This window comes from Panulirus ornatus, chromosome 42, assembly GCF_036320965.1.
Source record: "Panulirus ornatus isolate Po-2019 chromosome 42, ASM3632096v1, whole genome shotgun sequence".
NCBI lineage: Eukaryota > Metazoa > Arthropoda > Malacostraca > Decapoda > Palinuridae > Panulirus > Panulirus ornatus.
Window position 1 is genome coordinate 26,429,940 of NC_092265.1, and position 25,433 is coordinate 26,455,372.

Sequence of the window (25,433 nt, forward strand, 5' to 3'; positions counted from 1 at the left end):
GTACTGGATGACGGCAATCCCGCGGTGGTTCTCGTAGGTCGTGTAGGACTGCATGTCGAAGCGAACGATGTCGCCGAACTGCTTGAAGAATTCCCAGACGTTCGTCCTTGAGATTTTGTATGGAACGTTGACGACCCTGATGGTATACCTCTGCAGGACGGTTTTGAGAACCCTTTGCAACTGCTCGTTGGTGGGCACGATGACATGTACGTCGTCATCATCGCAGCCCAACTCATCTATATGTGGGAGTCGGGTCTCGTGTGGTGGACGGTCCAGCAAATCCTCCTCATCGTGGAAAGGCAGGTAGGCCTGGTCAAGGAGGGCGACCCAGAGCACCTGCTGCTGCTCGACCACCTCCACAACTGAGCTCTTTGCAAAATCTTCCATGTTGAAGATACTAAGATTACTTTGTGCACTTTACGAAGTAACCTCGGTTATCCTTGTATGTCCACAAATATAGTGAGTCTATATTGATATGGAAAAATATAGTAAGGTACCCCTATGCTCTAATATCCCACATAGAAATAAAAGCATAGTCGACTTCATACAAACAAAAGCCTGTCGACTTCGGCGATTTTGAATGCAGAGACCATCTAAAATATTGTAGGTGGGTTAATGGTTGTTACATGGTGACCAGGGGTACAGGTGAATGGGACAGACTGGATATAGTGAAGATCGATAGATGGGACAGACAGGGTATAGTGAACATCCATAGATGGGACAGACTGGGTACAGTGAAGATTGATAGATGGGACAGACAGGGTATAGTGAATATCCATAGATGGGAGAGACAGGGTGTAGTGAAGATGCATACATGGGACTGACAGGGTACAGTGAAGATCCGTAGATGGGACAGACAGGGTATAGTGAAGAGCCATAGATGGGACAGACAGGGTATAGTGAAGATTGATAGATGGGACAGGCTGGGTATAGTGAAGATCCATAGATGGGACAGATGGTATAGTGAAGATGTGCAGCTGGGACACACATTATAATGAATTGATTGATGGGACAGACAGGGTATAGTGAAGATCCATAGATGGGACAGGCTGGGTGCTGGGTATAGTGAAGATCCATAGATGGGACAGAGGTTATAGTGAAGATGTGTAGACGTGACACACATTATAATGAATTGATTGATGGGACAGACAGGGTATAGTGAAGATTGATGGATGGGACAGGCTGGATATAGTGAAGATCGATAGATAGGACAGACAAGGTATCGTGAAGATTGATAGATGGGACATACAGGGTATAGTGAAGATCGATAGATGGTGGCAGACAGGGTATAGTGAAGATCGATAGATGGGGACAGACAGTGTATAATGAAAATAAATAGATGGGACAGATTGGTAATAGTGATCGATAAATGGGACAGACTGGTTATATTGGCGATCGATAGATGGAAATGTTGGCACAAACAAACAATGGCCAGGTGGTCCTGAGTAGCAGATCTCTGTTACTTGCAGGTCAGAACTTAATGATGGTGAGAGATAATGGTGTCTCCCTCTGTAGTGAACATGATATTGAGAGATAATGGTGTCTCCCTCTGTAGTGAACATGATGGTGAGAGATAATGGTGTCTCCCTCTGTAGTGAACATGATGGTGAGAGATAATGGTGTCTCCCTCTGTAGTAAACATGATGGTGAGAGATAATGGTGTCTCCCTCTGTAGTGAACATGATGGTGAGAGATAACGGTGTCTCCCTCTGTAGTAAACATGATGGTGAGAGATAATGGTATCTCCCTCTATAGTGAACATGACGGTGAGAGATAATGGTGTCTCTCTCTGCAGTGAACATGATGGTCAGAGATAATGGTGTCTCTCTCTGTAGTGAACATGACGGTGAGAGATGATGGTGTCTATGATTCGGTACGTAGAACTCACATGAGATTAATCAGATATATGATTATGAGCAGAAAAAGATGTTATCTATGTGTGATATGTAAGAGGAGGAAAACTACTCCCACACATCACATTTTACACACATTTCCACAGGACAAAGAAAGGTAAGGGGTATTGCTGTGATGGAATTGGTAAGACATTCATAAATATAAACGTAGGATGGGATAAATCTAAGACAAGTAGATAACAAACAACCACATTTTTCTACAAACTCAACAAAGACAAAGGCGAATTTTTCAGATATCAAGAAGTACATACCATATTTCCCCAATACCTACAGTTTTGTAATTAAAGAAAAAAATATTCTTGAGCTTACTTATTGACGAGTCACTTATGCTAGTTAACTTTGTTTTCAAGCTCATTATTGTTAGAGTTTTTCCCATCATCTCTTATCTGCATAATAACTTCATCAGGATCATTAGGCTTACGTGGACCAATTACAGGATATGTATGTAAATATGTTGCTTTAATGTTAAAGAATGAAATATGTCCTGGTTGATATGGCATGATTGTTGATGAAACCGTCCAGTTGATTTGGTCCCTAACATTGTGTTTAATGTTACCTATATATGTTATTGCTCATAGTTGTCTCAAGTCGTCCGTACAATACTTCATCCTTGGGAAAAACATAAAAAAACAAGTTTTAGATTATTTTCTTCTTTTTTCAAACTGAAAACCCACTGTAAAGTTTTCGTCAACAAACAGACAGCCAGACAGCGCAAGGGTAATTAGTACCACCAGCTGTTGACAACGCGCACAATTAAGCAGTCATTGCTCACGCGAGATTACTCCTGCTTTCCTGTCTTTCTTATATAGTCTTTGTACCACTACACACAAACACACACACACACACACACACACACACACACACACACACACACACACACACAAACACGCACACACATATACACACACACCATCATTGATGTCATTATGTTTCCATTACAAGCTACATTACACTCTCCACAAGAGGTAATTCTGCCCAGTGTACACCCTCTACCGTATCCTGCCATCTTCACTATATTGATGTTTCATCTTCACTACACTAATGCTTCAACTTCACTCTGTTAATCTATCATCTAGGATATTAAATCAATGAGGAAACGCTAGTCTACTATATTTTTGTGTGGCTTCACTATATTTTTGCAAGTGCTGGTCTATGAAAGTTTACTTCGTCAAGTAAATCACTCATCTCACCAGATCGCAGAAATGACTCACGTCCGCGCTGCCCATCGGTACCCTGGCAAGGAATCCTTCCTTGAATTTTTCGAGGCTCACATCCAGCAAACCGGGGCTGTTAAAGATTGTATAAGCCGAACTGAGCTATATTTGCGATACTGTGAATTCTGCGAAGGGTTCGGGTACGAGAAAGCTGCCGTCCTGAACGTCGGGAGAACACTGGGACGGTGGGGCATCAAGGCAGATCGCAGACTTGGAGGACGCAACGGCCGCCACCAGGAGTACGCCTACACCAGAATTGCCTGGTTGTCCAGCAGTGAGGGCCTGGCCCAGGGAGGAAAGCGGTGCCTTCCAGAATGCCAAAGGCCTTCCAGGAAGAGATCACGTCTGGATATCGAACCCGTGCACGAGAGAGTAGTGGTGAAGATCCAGACTCGGCATCAAGATGATGATGACCTGTGCGAAGGCGGACCCAGCGAGGAAACTGGTGTAGTTGACACAGGAGCAGCCGCCATCCCCATCAATGTTTCTTTGGCTCCCACCAAACAACGGGGCAAAGTGATGCCTACCACTGAATTGGTGACCTTGATCCCCTACTTCTATGGGGATGAATCAGGCCTGGTGGATCCCGACGTACTCGTACTGGTCGTCGATGAAGACCCTGATGTGTCCGTCGCTGCGACTGGAGGATCAGCAGCACCTGCAGCAGCAGCCGACCCTAAAGCTGAAGCGGCCGTGTTGAAGATTAAAGTCCACACCACCAACATTCATCCCTGAAATTCCTTGAACCTTAAGTTCCCGTCGCTGAGATCGGAGAAGCTGCTCCTCCTCCAGCAGTCGACCCTGTTATACCCGGTCCTCAGAAGACACTTCCTATGACAAAAGTTTCATTCAGTTGCAAATTATTGACAAACTATTGTACGGATGAAGCGGTTATCATAAAGGATCAAATCGTTAGGAAAAGTTCCTAACATTTATGAGTCCCATCCATAGGGAAGGAAAAAAAAAAGAAAAATACATCCATTCTGTTGGGTGCCATAAACATGGCACAAATGGACCCTAAGTCGAACTGCTGACCTCCTAGTGGTAGGGTCCGGGCAACTTTGAGGGAACATTAACCTTCAAAGGCTAACAGCAGTCGCACAAAAACAATAAAGATTAATCATTATTAGTCATTTACAATAATCATAGACGATGGTTATAGCCTCGCCCATTTATCATCTCATTCGCTGTGAACGAAATCATAGGCGACTCTGATTGCACCTACATCTATCAGTTTACCTATTTATATAACCTTTATCTATCTGTCTATCGTCCTGTTCGATGGTTTTCTGTATCATGTAAATCTCAGCCATTGAAATGTCCTGAGATCAATGTCGAAGAAGTGAACAAAAGAATTCTAGTTTGGACTGAAATACTTAGCCCCGTTTTTGCACATTTTCTCACCATTTATCCACCATTCATTCCCCTTAAGGATCTACGAACTATCTTCAGAGTTGTATTACAAATATATGAAACATGTCACCAACTCACTGTTTTGTTCATATTTCTTGCTATATTACATCTGTCAGTTTCTAAATGCAATCATCGGATGATTATGGCTGTGTCTACACACTCCCGCCATCTGGCCAACCTGGTACATATGATCATTTAAACTCTGACATTTCAACAAATTGTTTCAAAACGACTCCATGAAACGCGAACTTAAAATTCATCCATTTAACTCCCTCATTCATTAACGAACATTTAAACATCATCATTTGAACGTAAATCTTCCAGCTGCATTATGTCAACAAAGTCCTTTTAGATACGTCATTAGGTTAGGTTAGGTTAGGTTAGGTTAGGTTAATTAACCTCGTCAATTAAACACTTTAATACTACCATGCAACAGTGAACTTTTATACACCGTCATATTGCAGCTGTTGTATGAAATGCTTCACATAACTAAAGAATTTAAAGTGAATTATTTTAATGATACTCTTGGAATTCTGCACTTTAATATGAACCTTTAAATTCTGACTGTAGAGGTACACATGACCTTTAAATTCCACCAGAGCAATGGAAGTCTGTACAATTAATTTAACTCTGCCACTGAACGCGAACTTTTAAATTTAGCTGGGCGGCCTCTTATTCCCTGGCTGCCATTCATACTTTGTCCTTTTAAACTGTGTGTTTATATAGTTCTCATTCACTTTTAATTTCGATCGTCTCTGATATTTCAGTCGTAAAATTTGTTCATGTTCCCATATTGCTTTAGTTAAGGTTTATGGTTAAACCTAAAGAATCTACAGTGTCTACAGTGACGGAGCCACCTGTATGTTGTACCAGACAACCAGTAATGTATGGTGACTGACGTGTACAGTGACGGAGCCACCTGTATGTTGTACCAGACAACCAGTAATGTATGGTGACTGACGTCTACAGTGACGGAGCCACCTGTATGTTGTACGAGACAACCAGTAATGTATGGTGACTGACGTCTACAGTGACGGAGCCACCTGTATGTTGTACAGTCATTGATTAAAGTCTAGAAGGTTTGTTGCCGAGCTCACGCCTCTTGCATTCGAATCATGATGGTATCGGAACACTTGTGAATCATGATGGTATGGGAACTGTTATGAATCATGATGGTATGGGAACTGTTATGAATCATGATGGTATCGGAACTGTTATGAATCATGATGGTATGGGAACTGTTATGAATCATGATGGTATCGGAACTGTTATGAATCATGATGGTATCGGAACCGTTGTGAATCCTGATGGTATCGGAACCGTTATGAATCAAGATAGTATCGGAACCGTTATGAATCATGATGTTATGGGAACCGTTATGAATCATGATGGTATCGGAACCGTTATGAATCATGATGGTATGGGAACCGTTATGAATCATGATGGTATGGGAACCGTTATGAATCATGATGGTATCGGAACCGTTATGAATCATGATGGTATGGGAACCGTTATGAATCATGATGGTATCGGAACCGTTATGAATCATGATGGTATCGGAACCGTTATGAATCATGATGGTATCGGAACTCTTGTGAATCATGATGGTATCGGAACTCTTGTGAATCATGATGGTCTCGGAACCGTTATGAATCATGATGGTATGGGAACCGTTATGAATCATGATGGTATCGGAACCGTTATGAATCAAGATAGTATCGGAACCGTTATGAATCATGATGGTATGGGAACCGTTATGAATCATGATGGTATCGGAACCGTTATGAATCATGATGGTATGGGAACCGTTATGAATCATGATGGTATGGGAACCGTTATGAATCATGATGGTATCGGAACCGTTATGAATCATGATGGTATCGGAACCGTTATGAATCATGATGGTATCGGAACTCTTGTGAATCATGATGGTATCGGAACTCTTGTGAATCATGATGGTATCGGAACCGTTATGAATCATGATGGTATGGGAACCGTTATGAATCATGATGGTATGGGAACCGTTATGAATCATGATGGTATGGGAACCGTTATGAATCATGATGGTATGGGAACCGTTATGAATCATGATGGTATGGGAACCGTTGTGAATCATGATGGTATGGGAACCGTTATGAATCATGATGGTATGGGAACCGTTATGAATCATGATGGTATGGGAACCGTTATGAATCATGATGGTATGGGAACCGTTATGAATCATGATGGTATGGGAACCGTTATGAATCATGATGGTATGGGAACCGTTATGAATCATGATGGTATGGGAACCGTTATGAATCATGATGGTATGGGAACCGTTATGAATCATGATGGTATGGGAACCGTTATGAATCATGATGGTATGGGAACCGTTATGAATCATGATGGTATGGGAACCGTTATGAATCATGATGGTATGGGAACCGTTATGAATCATGATGGTATGGGAACCGTTATGAATCATGATGGTATGGGAACCGTTATGAATCATGATGGTATGGGAACCGTTATGAATCATGATGGTATGGGAACCGTTGTGAATCATGATGGTATGGGAACCGTTATGAATCATGATGGTATGGGAACCGTTATGAATCATGATGGTATGGGAACCGTTATGAATCATGATGGTATGGGAACCGTTATGAATCATGATGGTATGGGAACCGTTGTGAATCATGATGGTATGGGAACCGTTATGAATCATGATGGTATGGGAACCGTTATGAATCATGATGGTATGGGAACCGTTATGAATCATGATGGTATGGGAACCGTTGTGAATCATGATGGTATGGGAACCGTTATGAATCATGATGGTATGGGAACCGTTATGAATCATGATGGTATGGGAACCGTTATGAATCATGATGGTATGGGAACCGTTATGAATCATGATGGTATGGGAACCGTTATGAATCATGATGGTATGGGAACCGTTATGAATCATGATGGTATGGGAACCGTTATGAATCATGATGGTATGGGAACCGTTATGAATCATGATGGTATGGGAACCGTTATGAATCATGATGGTATGGGAACCGTTATGAATCATGATGGTATGGGAACCGTTGTGAATCATGATGGTATGGGAACCGTTATGAATCATGATGGTATGGGAACCGTTATGAATCATGATGGTATGGGAACCGTTATGAATCATGATGGTATGGGAACCGTTATGAATCATGATGGTATGGAACCGTTGTGAATCATGATGGTATGGGAACCGTTATGAATCATGATGGTATCGGAACCGTTATGAATCATGATGGTATGGGAACCGTTATGAATCATGATGGTATGGGAACCGTTATGAATCATGATGGTATCGGAACCGTTATGAATCATGATGGTATCGGAACCGTTGTGAATCATGATGGTATGGAAGCCGTTATGAATCATGATGGTATGGGAACCGTTATGAATCATGATGGTATAGGAAACCGTTATGAATCATGATGGTATGGGAACCGTTATGAATCATGATGGTATGGGAACCGTTATGAATCATGATGGTATGGGAACCGTTGTGAATCATGATGGTATAGAAACCGTTATGAATCATGATGGTATGGGAACCGTTATGAATCATGATGGTATCGGAACCGTTATGAATCATGATGGTATGGGAACCGTTATGAATCATGATGGTATGGGAACCGTTGTGAATCTCGTACCTATGATTCATAGTGAGTGAACCCAGGTGCCTCGGTGTGGTAACATAGCTGTTCTGGTGAGGGTGGAGGTGACGGCTACGGACTTAACAGTGAATTATCATCCATGGCATCATTTTGGACGGGTTTAATGACGTTCAGTCACAACTGCCACACTTGTTTGGTGCTTAATACTCATTTAGATCACGATTTTGGGTTGTTTCCAGCCTATCTATTTTCCAGATTATATTGTTATAATGGCCACTACCTGGACACAGAGTGTCACATAATGAAATAATTGTTAAGGGTTAGATTAGGAACAGAAAAACTAGGCAACTTGAGCTTGACTATTTATGTGCTACTCTGCCGCCCGCAGTCATGTTGGCAACGCTGGTCACTCGTGATGGCTTAGTCTCGGCGACTCCACTTCCCCCCTGGCCGGCTGGGGGGGGCGCTCCAATCTGCCAATATCAAATGTCAATCTTTTTTTTTCGCTCTGGATATTTGTTTTTGTCTCCTACTTGTCATCTTAAATAATCAACATTATGTAGATGTTCACCGCAATATAATGATACTGTGTACGCACTGATATAAAACTGATACAGTATCGATTTAAATATTAACGACAAAATTGACGGTCAAAATAGCAACAACCAATGAGGTGTGCGTGTCAGGTAGCCGGCCTGGAGGGAAGTGGAGTCGGCCGGTTATGGTAGTAGTGTTGCCAACATGACTGCGGTATAGCTATAGGTAATGATAGACTTTACGTTTGTCTTACACAACAACACAGAGCCGGGCCCCCGGGGAACTGAGTGAGTCTTTACCTTTCCAAGGTTTCTGGGAATCGAGACTAAACACTGGAGACTGAGTTTATATCCCACACATATAAGTAAGTAGTAAAAGGATCCGTGACGTTGTCTTCAGTTATTGTATATAAAGAGAGAGAGAGAGAGAGAGAGAGAGAGAGACAGAGAGAGAGAGAGAGAGCCTGATGGTGTTGTGTGATTAGAATAACCATACAGGGCGGACAGGAACATTAGTTTATTGCAGTAACATAACAGATTAACCTTAATTACATTTAATGTGACCTTCATCCCCCAGCCACGGCCATCAACAACTTGGTGAATCCTTGTGGCAACACAATGGACGAAGTTTGTGCATAAAGAGAAGAATGACACAACAGTACCAGGCATTAGAAGCCTGCCATATGTAGGATAACCAGACTTACATTCTCTCGAAGGCCACACAATGAGGGCTCATGTGATAGAGGTTTAGAAAAGCAGGTTTGTTGATTGATACAGACCAGACCTTAGATTTTAGCCTGAAAACAATGAACCTTTATTACCATGAATTTCCATATGACAACAAACAAACAGAGAAAAAAAAGATCAATACCTGGCCATAGATATGTCTCAAGATATCTTGCTATATATAAAGACTTTAAAGATCAATATCTGACCATATGTATGTCTCAAGATATCTTGCTATATATAAAGACTTTAAAGATCAATATATGACCATAGATATGTCTCAAGATATCTTGCTATATATAAAGACTTTAAAGATCAATATCTGACCATAGATATGTCTCAAGATATCTTGCTATATATAAACACTGTAAAGATCAATATATGACCATAGATATGCCTCAAGATATCTTGTTATATATAAAGACTTTAAAGATCAATATCTGACCATATGTATGTCTCAAGATATCTTGCTATATATAAAGACTGTAAAGATCAATATCTGACCATAGATATGTCTCAAGATATCTTGCTATATATAAAGAATGTAAAGATCAATATATGACCATAGATATGTCTCAAGATATCTTGCTATATATAAAGACTGTAAAGATCAATATATGACCATAAATACGTCTCATGATATCTTGCTATATATAAAGACTGTAAAGAGAATCAGAGATAAAACAGAAGTAATGAAAAGTAGATTACTTGTGTTGATGGTAAGGACAAGTAGGGACTTCATGACAACATGATGTAACAACCAATGATTTCTAATATTTTTATGATTAAATAAAACTAATATGTATTTGTCTTAGTTAACTGGGTTGACTATTGGGGTTGATTTATAAAGTTTGCACAATTATATCAGTCAGAGTTAACCAAACCTCTGCTGGACCATTGTGGTATGTAGGAAGCAATTTCTTCCCCATCCAAAACATTAATGATGAAGAGGTAGTTCTTGGCTATTATAGTGAACAACTGAAAATAATGGCAAGTCACTTGTTCAAGCAGGAGTCTGGCATCTACGTCAGGTACTCAGTATAAATCATCATTGATTTTCATCTTTGCACACATATTTACAATTAATTCTGATTATTTCATTTTGCGTAGGTCATGAAAAATCCATGTTTCCACCATATTGTTCAGATGTGACTGTTGCTATGCTGTTATAAGAACTGCCTCACATATGCACAAGTGGAGTGAGTGGATAATATCTGGACGTCACAGAGAATTTAAGGATAATACACACGACTATTCTTCCAGCATCTTCATCTGAAATCTAACACTGAAGCCAAGTACTTTGTGGGAAACACATTATGACGGATCTTCTGTTATTTGTTTAGCTTCTTCTTTACTTCTCTTTCCCTTTCCATCTTCCTTTGTGTCTTTTCTGACCCCTGATACATCTTCATTAATCACAGTCTCTCTCTCTCTCTCTCTCTCTCTCTCTCTCTCTCTCTCTCTCTCTCTCTCTCTCTCTCTCTCTCTCTCTCTCTCTCTCTCTCTCTCTCTCTCTCCACTTCTCACATAACATGACAAGACGTAACTCACGCATTAGTTCTTCATAACTCTGGATTTTCCAGCAGTGATCGCTAGCTACGCGTTATCTCTGCTGCATTCTGGTCAAATCTTGCCAACACTCGTCAGCCTCAAGACAAAACACAATTAAACCTTTATTAATCATCGTTAAAGGAAGTGAAAACTCGACCTACACCTAGGAAAATCACTGACTAATATTCATTTTATCAAGCCTCAGTTGCCATACTCAGGTGTCTCCAGCTCCTGCCTCAGTTGCCATATCCAGATGTGTCGGCTGCTGCATCAGTTGCCATATCCAGGTGTGTTAGCTGCTGCCTCAGTTGGCAGGTGTTCTCAGCAGATGAGGTCACGCCGGAGAGAGACTGAGCCAAGACAATTTAGGAATGTTGTGTTTACTACAAAGCAACATCAAGCACTTCTGTAGAACTCAAGCTACCAAGGTTAGTCATCATTCATATTTTCCTTATTGCATCAACATAATTATACATTTTTGCTAAAACCTTTTATGGATATTGTATTACATTTTCACACCATATGTCTAAGTGCTACGTAATAGGTGACTGTTATTAATTATACAATTAAATAATAACTGCTTATGACGTAATATTGATATAAGGTACTTACTTAACATACAGAACTAACATACACTTTATATTTTTGGATAGTGTGTTATTGTCATTTCCAATTTGATGTGCAATCATTTCGTCCAGTATATACAACCTGGGGTTATGTTCTCCAGCAGTCATACACGGACGGTGGTGTGATGTGTGGCTTCACGTGTCTGGCTGCTGCACACACAACATGGCCAATCCTTCTGCATGTCTTCTGCTGGTATTTGTATATCTATAAAGACAGTCTTAATGGTGCTGGACTTAGGCGTACTAATGATAGCTAGGCTCCCGTTACTATATGTATTCCTTCTATAATAAACAAAATAAGAAATATAGGAGAATGTTCGAGACCGGTGTTGGGAGGAGACCATATACTGTTCACCAGCCTTACGTATACAAGAGGTGTGGGGGCGGGTCGTCAACACAGCTCAGTAAGACACCAACAGTGGCAGTTGATTGTCAGAAGCGTTTCAAGTGAGCAGTTGCAAGGTGTGGTAATGGTGGTCAGGAGGGCTGTTCCTTGTAGCTCGCTAGTTAGCCCAGAGTTGAACGAGGCGGAGCTCAGTAGTGTACCTTTGTCGTGAATAATGACTGGATCATCTCTGCCACGTGAAGCAATCTACTAATCAACAGTTATGGAGTCAGGATTCATATATGACAACAAATAGTTAGATAGATTGATGTTGTTAGATTGGGTAGGTGTCCGGCTGACATGGGCCCTTGTCTTACGACAGCTCGTTCTCAGAATGTCTGTTTACTGTACAGTTATGTTATTGTTAGAGTCACCAGCAGGTCTCCTCGTAGCAGTTATCTACTGTCGTTGTCACACTAGTGAGGTCTTCACCTACCTGTTGTTTGTTGTCGTTGTTAGATTTTCTAGGTTTACGTCCTACATCTAGAGTGTGGACGGCCCGTTCTATGATCTAGTTTAACAGGTCATTTCTTGTTTACAGATTCGTCAGGTCCTTGCCTGGCTCGGGCCCTTATCATACGGCCTCTGTAACACGTAAGTATGTTTTATTATCTCTGAATTTACAGCTGTCAACAGGCAAAGTTCGTTAACCAGAATGTGTACCATACGGAAAAACAAACAAATAACAAAATTTGCAACATGATAGCAGTCGATATTAGCCATCAGCAGGTAAGGTCATCAAGCCGCACCATACATACGTCAGACAGTAGCATCAGTTGTATAACAGGATGTATATATGTTGTTGGATTTAAGGGCTATCAGCTTGTGGTCATGAAGTCAGAATGTGAACCATAAGTTCAACATATGATGATCGTCCAGGTCCAGCTGGTAGCTGCATATGAAGCTATGAATGTCTGTCTTCATTACTGACTACGTAGAGGGAAGGGTTTGGGTAGGAAAGGAATTCGGGAGGAGTATTTTGAGGGGTTGTCGGGAGTGTGATGAGTAGGGACACAAAAATAGTCCTTCTCAGGAGGAGGGTAACAGGTCCTGAGGCTCAGCCCAGGTGATGGTGTGAACAGTACACACATCACCAGCACACCTTTGATGGCGCTCCTACACCTTCGTGGCTGCTGCACTCTACACAGGAGCAGGGGATGATGGCACATATCTATGAAGCGAAAAGGTTTTCGATGAGACTGTGCTATTTCTTCCCTCCCTGGTCGATGATACAGCCTTTCCCCAAGGTTACTTGTCATTCCTGGTGTAACGACTTATGGGTTGAGTCCGGTAACACCTTTTCAATAATAGTATGGAACAGAGTAGAGTGACCAGGATGACCAGCGTGTTCTGCACCTCAACTGATTAATTATATGATAAGAATAAAGAGAATTACACACCATAAATGTCACTTGCAAGGATCAAGTCAGAGATGAAGCATAGATAACTAGAAGGGTTAAGGAAACAAAAATTGTAAAATACCTTTACCCGGGATCAGTAGCACCTGTGGCAATGGACACACCTTCGTAATGCTTGATCACTTACAAGCGACAAACTATGATACGTAAACCTTAGGTATTGTTCGTCAGGAGAACAATTTACAAATATTTATAAAAGACATATATATGTTAGATATATCTTTATCCGAGACGTGTAACACTTGTGTGGATAGACACAACTTTGTAATGCATGATCCATTACACGAAATGAACTTCACTAACGAAGAGTTATACAACGCGTCGTTGAAGAACATTAATCAAATACCTATACAGAATTTTTATGTTACATAAAAGATATTTCTTGATAGTAGTAAACACAAGAAATGGTGACGAAAGAAAAGGGATGTAGAGGTAAATATTTTGTTAAAAAATGAAATACTCCTGCCTTAAACTAGCTCCTTGCCATGGATTTTGTTTTAGATACCCACAGTAAGATATATTGTGTGATTAATCACTATAAATGCTTATGTTTAACAGATCTTTTATTTCTTATAGTATTTCACTGATTCAGGTTTAAGAACCTTGGTTCTGAACAACTATTATAATGCAACACAATACATATTTCTCATAAATAAATCATTTATCACAATAACCATTATGTTTGTACCAGATTCTTTACGTCCTCAATCACGTTTGTTAATATATAAGGAATTTTTCCGCCACATTTCAATACATAACATATATCTACACGTGTGGAAATATATGTATATGTTTTTATAAATTTTTCTTTGGCTTTTATAATTAAGGTGTAAGATATTCGTCTGAAGAAAATACTGGATAATATTATATGTTATGTGTGTGTGTGTGTGTGTGTGTGTGTGTGTGTGTGTGTGTGTGTGTGTGAGCGCACATAGGAGTGAAAACATATTTTACACTTACAAGGTTAAGAGACGGGGCAACACGAGTGTACAAATCCTTAATCAAAACTCTCACGTGATAATGATTAAAGTAGTATACACACACACACACACACACACACACACACACACACACACACACACGCACAAACACACACACACACACACACACACACACACACACACACACACACACACACACAGACACACACACACGCACAAACACACACACACACACACACACACACACACACACACACACACACACACACACACACACACACACAGAGGCGCTTTCAATTTTTGATGGAGATTGATTTCCTATCTTATTTTCGTCTACGGAATTCTACATCTTCAGTTCAGCACACCATTGTGGTAATGAAGGGAAAGTCACCACATTTACAAGCCGAGTGCACGTAGCTTATCCCACCTCGTTAGAGAGAAAACTTACCTGTATTTGAATCAATGAACGGGAACAGAGAAGACAAAATTTTATTACACATTTATTATACAACTATATAATTTATATTATATACATTACCACATTTCCTGCACTTTCCATCACAAATTTGCTGAGGTCATAACCTTGTACTTACCATTACCTTACAACCTTAAGGATGGTGGTCTACAACACCTCTAGATTGATGGAGAAAACGAAAAGTTTCGTTTTACTATTAAGACCACAGAAATGCGGTAATTCCACTTCACTACCACTAACTACTAGTTATTTGACTTGTTGATTTTCACGGCTAAGATTTTCATCCTCTGAGCGAAGCCATACAATAATCGTCCTTACCTACTCTGAGCATTGGATAGCCTCCTGATGATCAAGATTGCTGTTTTGGTTGTCCGTTTCCCTTGTTACTGGTGCGCCTCACTGCACACCTTACATGAGTGCCTTCCACAGTATTAGGGACAGCTGCTGGGCCTCACTGTAGCTACTTCTGGGACGGTTGCCAATCTTCCTCGTATTCCCTCATGACCACAGCGCCAAACCGACTCCCGCCATCAGGCCGAAACGCACAAACATTTCTGACAAAATTGAGACAACCGCTTTCGCGTCAGTTTTGACACCAAGTGAATTTATACGACAACTAAGTTCAAGATGCTTGGTTTTTCGTTCATGGATTGAACAGAAGCAACCAACGATGGTTGCTACTGCCCAATCCATGAAGTCCCCCCCACCACGGAAAGGTAACCAAGCTTCGGGGGGGATGGGTGTTTACCCTGACGCCAACGGAGAAACTCAATATTAGTGCAGAGATCTTTTCCTCGGAAAAGAAAGTGTAGCCGGACTCCGCCCTCATGAGGTTACTGCACGACAGCAAAGATCACCCTTTGGTAGGCTGTGCTAAAGGCAGCACAGCTCCGTCAAAGATCTCACTCCATAAGTGAACTTATATAGATTCCTTTTTTAACATTTTGTCTTGTCTATAAGGAACTCATCAGTTCTTCTCCAGTGAAAGCAAAAAATCATCGAGAAATTCATTTGCTTCCTCAATATCAGGATCTTGTGGCTCTGTGTGGGGGACGGGGCTGGTGGGCTGTGTGTTTGGCTGTGTCTGGAGAGCGGGGCTGGTAGTCTCTGTGATTGGTTGTGTCTGGGAAGCGGGGCTGGTGGTCTCTGTGACTTGCTGTGTCTGGGAAGCAGGGCTGGTGGTCTCTGTGACTTGCTGTGTCTGGGAAGCGGGGCTGGTGGTCTCTGTGACTTGCTGTGTCTGGAGATCAGGGGAAGTTTTGGGTATAAATTTCAATATACTGTGAGCGATATCGTCTCTCAACCGATTCCTCTCGATCTTCTCTTGCACGGCCTTCATGATACGTTTGGGCGGCTTTCTCCATTTTCTTTGCATTTCAGTTGGTGATCCTGCGCCATCGAGCCACATGATACCAGAATAGTATCGTTCCTGTTTCCCAACGGGTCCAATCTTGGTGTCACACATGATGCCGAGTGAACCCAAATGGCGGCCGATGTTTACGTTGGAAGCCACGGGCTCGTTATGTATCTTGCAGTAACTTTCATACCGTTGCTGCAGCTCTTTCCTGCTGATAAGGTACCGCTTCATAGTAATAGTCTTTCCCTTCATTTGAACGAAGGTATTCATGAAACTAACAAAGGAAGCCTTTCTTTGTAATCCCGTTTGTAGTAACAGAAAGCCATTGAAGACGTGGATTGGGTCAGGCGAAGTTACACAGACTAACAAGATAGTCCTATAATCAATGGTCCTGTATCAGCACTGAACTCGAAATACGTCAGAACGACAATTTCAACCCAGGGCTGGAGGGCCAATTGATGATATTCTCACGTCTTGCTCAACCAAGTAACCTCGGTTAGACCTTGTTTATATTTAAATATAGTAAAGCTAATATAGTGAAGCTTGATGATTCTATTTATATGTAAGTTGCAATGTAGTTTGTATATATATATATATATATATATATATATATATATATATATATATATATATATATATATATATATATATATATATATATATATATATATATATATATATATATATATATATATATATATATATATATATATATATATATATATATATATATATATATATATATATATATATATATATATATATTTTCTTTTTTTTCAGTAATGGATGGAACTTGGCTCCTAAGGTGATTTTGTTGTTGGAGTGGGACCTCCAGCCATTCTGTCCACCTTTTCCCTTTCTAGACATGTGGTGGTGCATTGGGTAGTGTGGCAACCTTCGTCTTCATCTTTTTGGGTGCAGGCTTGCAAACCTCGTGGAGTAGTTGTTGGGTTTGTTTCTTTGCTGCACCCGACATAGCCATCTGGGCGTAGCTATCTACCCGGGCTGGTGGGTCAGCCAGCGTAGCTACACGCTCACTCGGTTCCTGGGCTGGTGGACGAGCAGCCTTCCTTTCTTCCATGGCTACAGTTTGCCTAACGACCTGGGGTTGTGGAGCAGCCATCCTTACTACCACCCAGGTTGGTTGGGCAGCCTTCTTTCGTTACTTTGCTACCTTTCTGGTTGGGCTGGTTGGGCAACCTTCTTTTTCCTCTTCTTCGATACAACCTGCCAACCGAATTCGTCTGCTGGTGGGTCCGTTTCTTTCATGGATACAACCTCTGTAGCCACTTGGGCTGGCCGGTCAACCTTCGGTTGTAGGTAAAAGTATATATATAGAATAATGTGGTTATCATCAGCAGCCAGAGGCCATTCCTCCCTCCTTGCCTGCAGAGTTCTTGATTTTCTGGAAAGTTCTACGAGATTCTGGTAAGATAAATACCATCGAGAGGACGTTGTTAGGGGACAGTCAGGTTCAGTTTAGAGTTTGTTGTGGGATGGTTCTTTTACTGTGTCGTATCAGCCAGATGGGTATTTCTTTTCACAGTTTTCGTTAAAGTTTGTTTTCTAGAGGCATGATCTAGAACTCTATTTTTCATATGTTTATCATTTTTCTTGTTATAGTTTCATTATCATCATTAGTTTTGTTATTGTTGACTTTCAGATATTTGATGTAATGTTTGTGATTCCCGTGGAAGCGTCTGACATCTTGCTAGAAGACTTTCTGGTCACAATATTTCTGCACTGGGGAGTTGATCGTATTCTTTTATTGCAGGTTTTGTTATTATCTTGCTTTACATTAAGGTCTACTGGAGGTTTTCCCAATGCTGGTTGAACATATGTCCAGCAACAGGAGATGGCGTAAGATACAGTATTGATGAAACTTATCTATCTATATACCTATCTAAGTATCGCTCTATCAATCTATCAATCTAACTATCTATCTATCTATATATCTATCTATCTTTATCTGAAAGTCAACAGTAATAAAAGCATTGATATATGAAGTATAACAACGTCCTCTCAATGGCAATTACCTCACCAGAATCTTCTAGAACCTTCCAGAAAACTATGAACTCTGCAGGCAAGGAGGGAGGAATGGTCTCCGGCTATTGATAAAACCATATTATTCTATATATATGTTTATATATACATATTTATGTATATATATGAATGTATATATAACGTACAGAATAATGTGGCCATCATCAGTATCGAAGAAAACTGAAAAGATGAGGTCCCACCGAGATTCGAACTCGGATTGCTGGATCCAGAGTCCAGAGTGCTAACCCTTACACCATGGGACCTGATAAGAAAAGATGTGATTTCATCTAAATGTTTTACATATAATCAACCAGAGGCCATTCCTCCCTCCCTGCCTGCAGGGTTCAAGGTTTTCTAGAAGGTTCTCGAAGATTCTGGTATGATCATTACCTTTGAGAGGTCGTCGTTAGGTGACAGTCAGGTTCACTCTATGGTTGGTGTTTGTAGTTGGTTGTCCGAGGATGTTGTTATACTTGATCAATTTTGTAATTGTTGACTTTCAGGTAGGAAGTACTCATTTACGATGCATCCTTGTACTCACAACAACCTTATGAGTCACTTCAAGATTTATCTTCACTACAACTTTATCTTCACTACACTATTAAGGTTGAAGTCAATGGTCACATTCACTACAATCTCAACACGACTGGTCTTATACCTAACCCATATTATCACTACATCCATGTACATGTATTTCTTGCAGAATAACGCAGATATCACTGATTTCTGTGAAAGTTGATATATACAGCATTACGTATCTATCGATCTATCTAATACCTGTTTTTACCTATCTATCTATCTATCTATCTATCTATCTATCTTTCTAAATCAGAAAGTCAACAACAATATCATTAATGATCGTATAACTAAGTTCTCCCAATGGCAGTTCCTACCCAGAATCTTCGAGAACCTTCTAGAAAACCTTGAACCCTGCAGGCAGGGAGGGAGGAATGGCCTCTGGTTGATTATATGTAAAACATTTAGATGAAATCACATCTTTTCTTATCAGGTCCCATTGTGTAAGGGTTAGCACTCTGGACTTTGGATCCAGCAATCTGAGTTCGAATCTCGTTGGGACCTCACCTTTTCAGTTTTCTTAGAAACTGATGATGGAACTGAGCCATAAATTTTACCTTCGATGGACATATATTTTCTTACGGCACACCATTTTATTTAAGTATGAAGATCTCACGGCAGAGAGGAAACATGAGATATTCAAAATCAAAAGCCGCAATTGCCCTCATGGTAATGGTCGACATGTTTGCAGACAGATTACACAGACATGTGAGAAGTTAGACAAATATGGACGTTCCTGGTTGCTGTATAGCCTAGGTTTATTATCACTTGTAACGAAGGAGAAAAGTTGCACATTATTCCACACCTTTTTATTTAGGCTAGGCTACGCTAGGATGACTAAGGTCCATAACGTAACAGAGCTGGGAAATGCATCATATCGGATCTGTATTTGTGCAAAATGGCGGAATTTTGTGGAAGTGATTTACGCAATGCCGGAGAGAATCCACCTCTACCAGAAATAATGTCTCAGACCATACAATATCTGCTGTTGGACGAGCAGGGGACATTAGACCAATATATTCCTGTAGTTTACTGCTCTTCCCAAACACGCAGCAAGACATTCGTAAAAGCGTTAAACTGAACTTTTCCATAGGTTTTCATATCTTTAATTACTTACACCAGTTCCAACAGATGGAAAAAATCATTTGAAAAATCAGAAATCATTTGCCTATAAAAAGCATTTTGATCGATCGTACCAAATATTCAATTATTTCTGTACCCGACAAAATATTCAGTCACTCCTATATCCGACATTTTTCCTGCTGGCTGGTGCCGTTAAAGTCATATGGTAATTTACCGCAATTAGATTATAGATATATTCATCTGTATGGAATGGCTCAGCGTGAAGAAACATATATATTTTCACTAAATCCTCATCTTTACTACACTCCCATCTTCACTACATAGTTCTAACACATCTTGACTACACCATTGTATGACCACATTATCATATCATTGTGTTCTTATCTTCACCACAGCCTCGACAAAATTGATGTTTTCTTTACACATCAGGGTAGATGGCCATCTTTATGATGACAGAGAACACACATAACATATTAAACCACTGATCTTTAGTCACTTTAATCTAATTTCTGCTGATAAAAACGAATTATAAGGACTATCCTTGAGTTCTGTGATGGGACATTGTACGGGTGAAGGAACTGTTGTGAGGCACATGTATTAAACTATTGAGAAATAAACTTAACTGTATTAAAGTATTGACTTCACTATATTAGACTTCTCTATATTAAGCTATGCTAGGATATGATCAGTTCCCAGGTTATATAAGGGCGGGAGCCGGGACCGAGAGCATTTGAGCTGTGACCTCTGTCGAGTGAACATCTCTGCTCCGCCTTGCAAGCTCCCTCAACCTTTCCTCGAACACTTCAATATAATAATGTTCACTAAGGAGGTAGGACGATCCTCCTTTGTCCAGGAGATGGAATTTGAATATGTCCATGTATTTGACATGGGCTATGGCTGTGTGGACATGGAAGTGGAATACCCAGACGTGGAAGTGATGGATGGAGTGGAATTTGGCTGTGTGGATATGGAGGTGGAATACCCAGACGTTGAAGAGATGGATGGAGTGGAATTGGTGGAATACCAGGAAGTGGAAGTCATGGATGGAGTGGAATTTGGCTGTATGGATATGGAGGTGGAATACCCAGAAGTGGAATTGGAGGAAATGGAAAATGGGTGAAGCAGGTATGAACGCCATATGGATTTGGTGAAGGTTGACCTCGTAATGTGTTGACGTAAAATAGGTCAACCACTGTGACCATGTGGCGGGGAGGGCCACATCCACCAACCACGAAGCGAGCCCCACCACGGAGAAGTATCCTGGCTGCATCCACGTACGAGAACCACCGCGGGATTGCCGTCATCCACTACCCCTGCTATGCCTCCAACAAGAAGGCACTTCTTGCCAACGTAACACCACTTTCCGTCAACGGTCGCTGTGCAAAAGTGAAACCTCACCGTCCCACTGATGCTGACCAAGTGATCTCACCCACTCAAGTGGCACTGCAGCCCACACGCCCTACCCGACCCACCATCCATGAGGAAATGCAGCCCACCCCACTTGTCAGGCCCACCTTCAGGGAGACATGGCAGGTCTCAAGACCTGTCAGGCCCACCATTCAAGACCGACTTGGTCCCCCAACACATGTCAGGCCCAGCGTTCTAGACCGACTGGGACCAATAACACATGACATGCCCTACGTTACAGACCGACTGCACTCCGCACCACGTACGGGCGTTAAAAGGCGTGTCGAGATGACACACGCTCCCCGTGCCAAAAGATTCAGTTGATGAGGAACCTGAGTTCTTTCTTCCTGCTGGTGCTGCAGGAGAACACGGCCCTAGAGTGGACACTGGAGGTGTGTTTGTGTTTGTGTTTGGATTACGTTAATCTGGCGGAAGTCTGGCTTTCTCCCAGTAGTGGATGACACATAATATCTACGTAGGGACGTTGAAAAACAAAGAAAAAAAAATGGGAACATTATCCCGCCCAAAAAAAATACATAAATTCACCGGGATAATTTCCTTCGTCTTCAAAAAAAAAATGAAACTCTTCCGACGCTACCGTGCCTTCCATAAAGCAACCCTCAAAGAAATCACGTTCTACACAATGTGCAAGGAGTCGGTTAGCCAATCTTCATATGGCTGGGGCTATTGTTCCCTCTGATTGATTCATTTTTCAAGATTAAGGAAAGTTATAATAAAAATATTGTATTGAGTTTCTCCGTTGGCGTCAGGGTAAACACCCATCCCCCCCGAAGCTTGGTTACCTTTCCGTGGTGGGGGGGACTTCATGGATTGGGCAGTAGCAACCATCGTTGGTTGCTTCTGTTCAATCCATGAACGAAAAACCAAGCATCTTGAACGTAATTGTCGTATAAATTCACTTGGTGTCAAAACTGACGGGAAAGCGGTTGTCTCAATTTTGTCAGAAATGTTTGTGCGTTTCGGCCTGATGGCGGGAGTCGGTTTGGCGCTGTGGTCATGAGGGAATACGAGGGAGATTGGCAACCGTCCCAGAAGTAGCTACAGTGAGGCCCAGCAGCTGTCCCTAATACTGTGGAAGGCACTCATGTAAGGTGTGCAGTGAGGCGCACCAGTAACAAGGGAAACGGACAACCAAAACAGCAATCTTGATCATCAGGAGGATATCCAATGCTCAGAATAGATAAGGACGATTATTGTATGGCTTCGCTCAGAGGATGAAAATCTTAGCCGTGAAAATCAACAAGTAAGATAACTAGTAGTTAGAGGTAGTGAAGTGGAATTACCGTATTTCTGTGGTCTTAATAGTAAAACAAAACTTTTCGTTTTCTCCATCAATCTAGAGGTGTAGACCACCATCTTTAAGGTTGTAGGTAATGGTAACTACAAGGTTATGACCTCAGCAAGTTTGTGATGGAAAGTGCAGGAAATGTGGTAATGTATATAATATAAATTATATAGTTGTATAATAAATGTGTCTTAAAATTTAGTCTTCTCTTTGAACGTTCATTAATTCAAATACAGGTAAGTTTTCTTTCTAACGAGGTGGGATAAGCTACGTCCACTCGGCTTATGAATGTGGTGACTTTCCCTTCATTACCACAATGGTGTGCTGAACTGAAGATGTAGAAATCTGTAGACGAATCTAAGATAGGAAATCAATCTACATCAAAAATTGAACGTATGCATCTTTAGATGGACATAAAACAAATGTACGGAGGAGCACACTGGAGCAAATCAATTTCATTATCACCACTTAAAGTAGGCCTTTCAAGTAGTTGTGGCTTTAAAGCAAACTTTTTCTAGCCAAGGTTTAGTTAGCACCTAAACTAATCCCCACGACCTTACCTTAAGAATATTTTCAGAAGGTACTGTCTGAACATATTTCTAAGGTAAGGTCATTTAGGTTTGGTTTAGATGCTACCCTAACCCAGGCTAGAAAAAGTTTCCTTTGCTTCAGAGCCCCAACTACGTAAATGGTCTACTGTTGATATTAAACAGTAATAGAAAGGTGAAAAAACTGAGATGAAATGAATAAAAAAGATAGAATGGGTCAGTTGAAAGTTGAAGTATTTGCTAGATACAATTTTTGGCAGATCCAAATGCATCCTAAAGTCAGTCACTTAAATCACAATGCTGAATATTGTTTTAATTGTTGGAACTAGTTACAGGAAGTAAAAATGTCAAGCTTAAAGGGATGCCATTATAATAGCTTCATATACCTGTATAGGATCTCTTAAACTTCTTTTCCCTAAAGCTGAATGGATTTAAGTAGTTTAATCTGCTCTCTGAATTTGTTTCTCAGTCCAGTAATCATCTTTGGAGATTACCTCAGTAATTTCTCCATTCAATGTCTTCCTTTTCTTATTAGTTGACGACCAAAGCAGTACAATATCCAAGCTGGGATGACTATGTTTTGGGAAGGCGAGAGGTCAGGTTATGCAAGAATGTTAGAAATGGCTTCCATCAGTTTCTACCCTATCTACTCTAAATATTTTGGGTTATTAGAACTTAGAGATTTATGAGTAGATAATACAATATAGTTATCTTGGCAAGATATCCAACATGAGATTATAGTCATAATAACAATATAGTCACAAGGCCAATATATAGTCACCGGAATATTATATTTATCATGATAATGTATCACTTATGACAAAATATGCATGATTAAAAAATGACAATATAGCACCTATAAAAAATATCACATTGCTAATATAGCCAAGGTGACGATATATACACGATAGTACTGTAACGAAAATAAGAAGATAGTCAAAATGAAAACATGTTCATAATGACAATACTGCCACTATGTATTTATATTCTCCATGACACTATAGCTACACTGACAGTATAGCTATCTTCACAAAAGCGTAAAATTGAAAATATAGCAAACGACAATATAGCCACCATGACAATACAGCCATCTTGACAATAAAGTCACGTTATAAATCAATCGCCAGCACATTAGAAACGCGTTGAGAGTAATTTACAGACTTTATAGATATCATGAAAATATTGCCACCATGTCAATATATTTGCTATGACAATTTAGCCATTATGATAATACAGTCACGTCGACAATGTATTCACTATGACAATAAAAGCAATAAAGCTACCATGATCATATAACTGATATGACAATACAGTCAAAGGAAAAATATAGAAACATTCAACTTATATTCACAAAGGCAATATAACTACCTGACAATATAGATAGTGTAAATAAATAGTCGTTTTCGGATCATAGGAAACATATAGACTCCAGGACAATATAGTCTCTGTGAAAAAACAGTGACTCAGACAGGATTTATCATTATAATATAGTCATAACTTTATAGCTGTCATGTAATTGTAGTCACCATGACAAAATTATCACAATGAAATAAAACGGTATTACAATATGGTTACCATAATCATACACCAATCATGATTATATAATCAGCAGGTTGACATAAACAATATCACAGTGTAAAACCATGACAATATAAGGATGTGATGATATGATATCTATTCAATTACACTTACAATACCAAACATGCCGCCATGAAAATATTATTATCATGATCATATAATGACAATAATATTGTAACTAATAACAAAATATATCCCGAACGACAAAATTAACCATAGCAATATAGCCATCAAGTTGATATAGCGACCAAGATAATGTAGCCAGGACGACATTATATTGAAAATAACCATACAGCCACCATGCCAATGTCTTCCCCATGACAATGTAGCTACCATGAAAATATAGTAACCTTGACTATATACCTACCATGATAAAATATTTGAATTGAAAAATATCCACAACAAGAGTTTAGCTGCTAAAACACGATATCACCTTTCCAATATCGCCAAAATGTTATTATTACCATCATGACAATATACCGCCAGAAAAGAAAAATATATACCCACTACTTGACAATATAGCTATTCTGACAATACTGCCAACATGAAAAGACAGTCACCTCCTTGTTATATAACAAAAATGACAAATTGCCATCATGGCAATATAGTGACCTAACAATACAGACATCATGGCAATATAGTGACCTAACAATACAGACATCATGGCAATATAGTTACCATAACAAT

The 25,433-nt window shown here is 40.3% G+C and overlaps 1 non-coding gene across 1 annotated transcript; it reads right to left on the reverse strand.

Annotated features, from left to right (window-relative positions):
* Positions 1 to 18,439: 18,439 nt before the first annotated feature.
* On the reverse strand, positions 18,440 to 18,511 carry TRNAQ-CUG (transfer RNA glutamine (anticodon CUG)). The gene has a single exon. It is a non-coding gene; the product is annotated as a tRNA-Gln (tRNA).
* Positions 18,512 to 25,433: the final 6,922 nt, after the last annotated feature.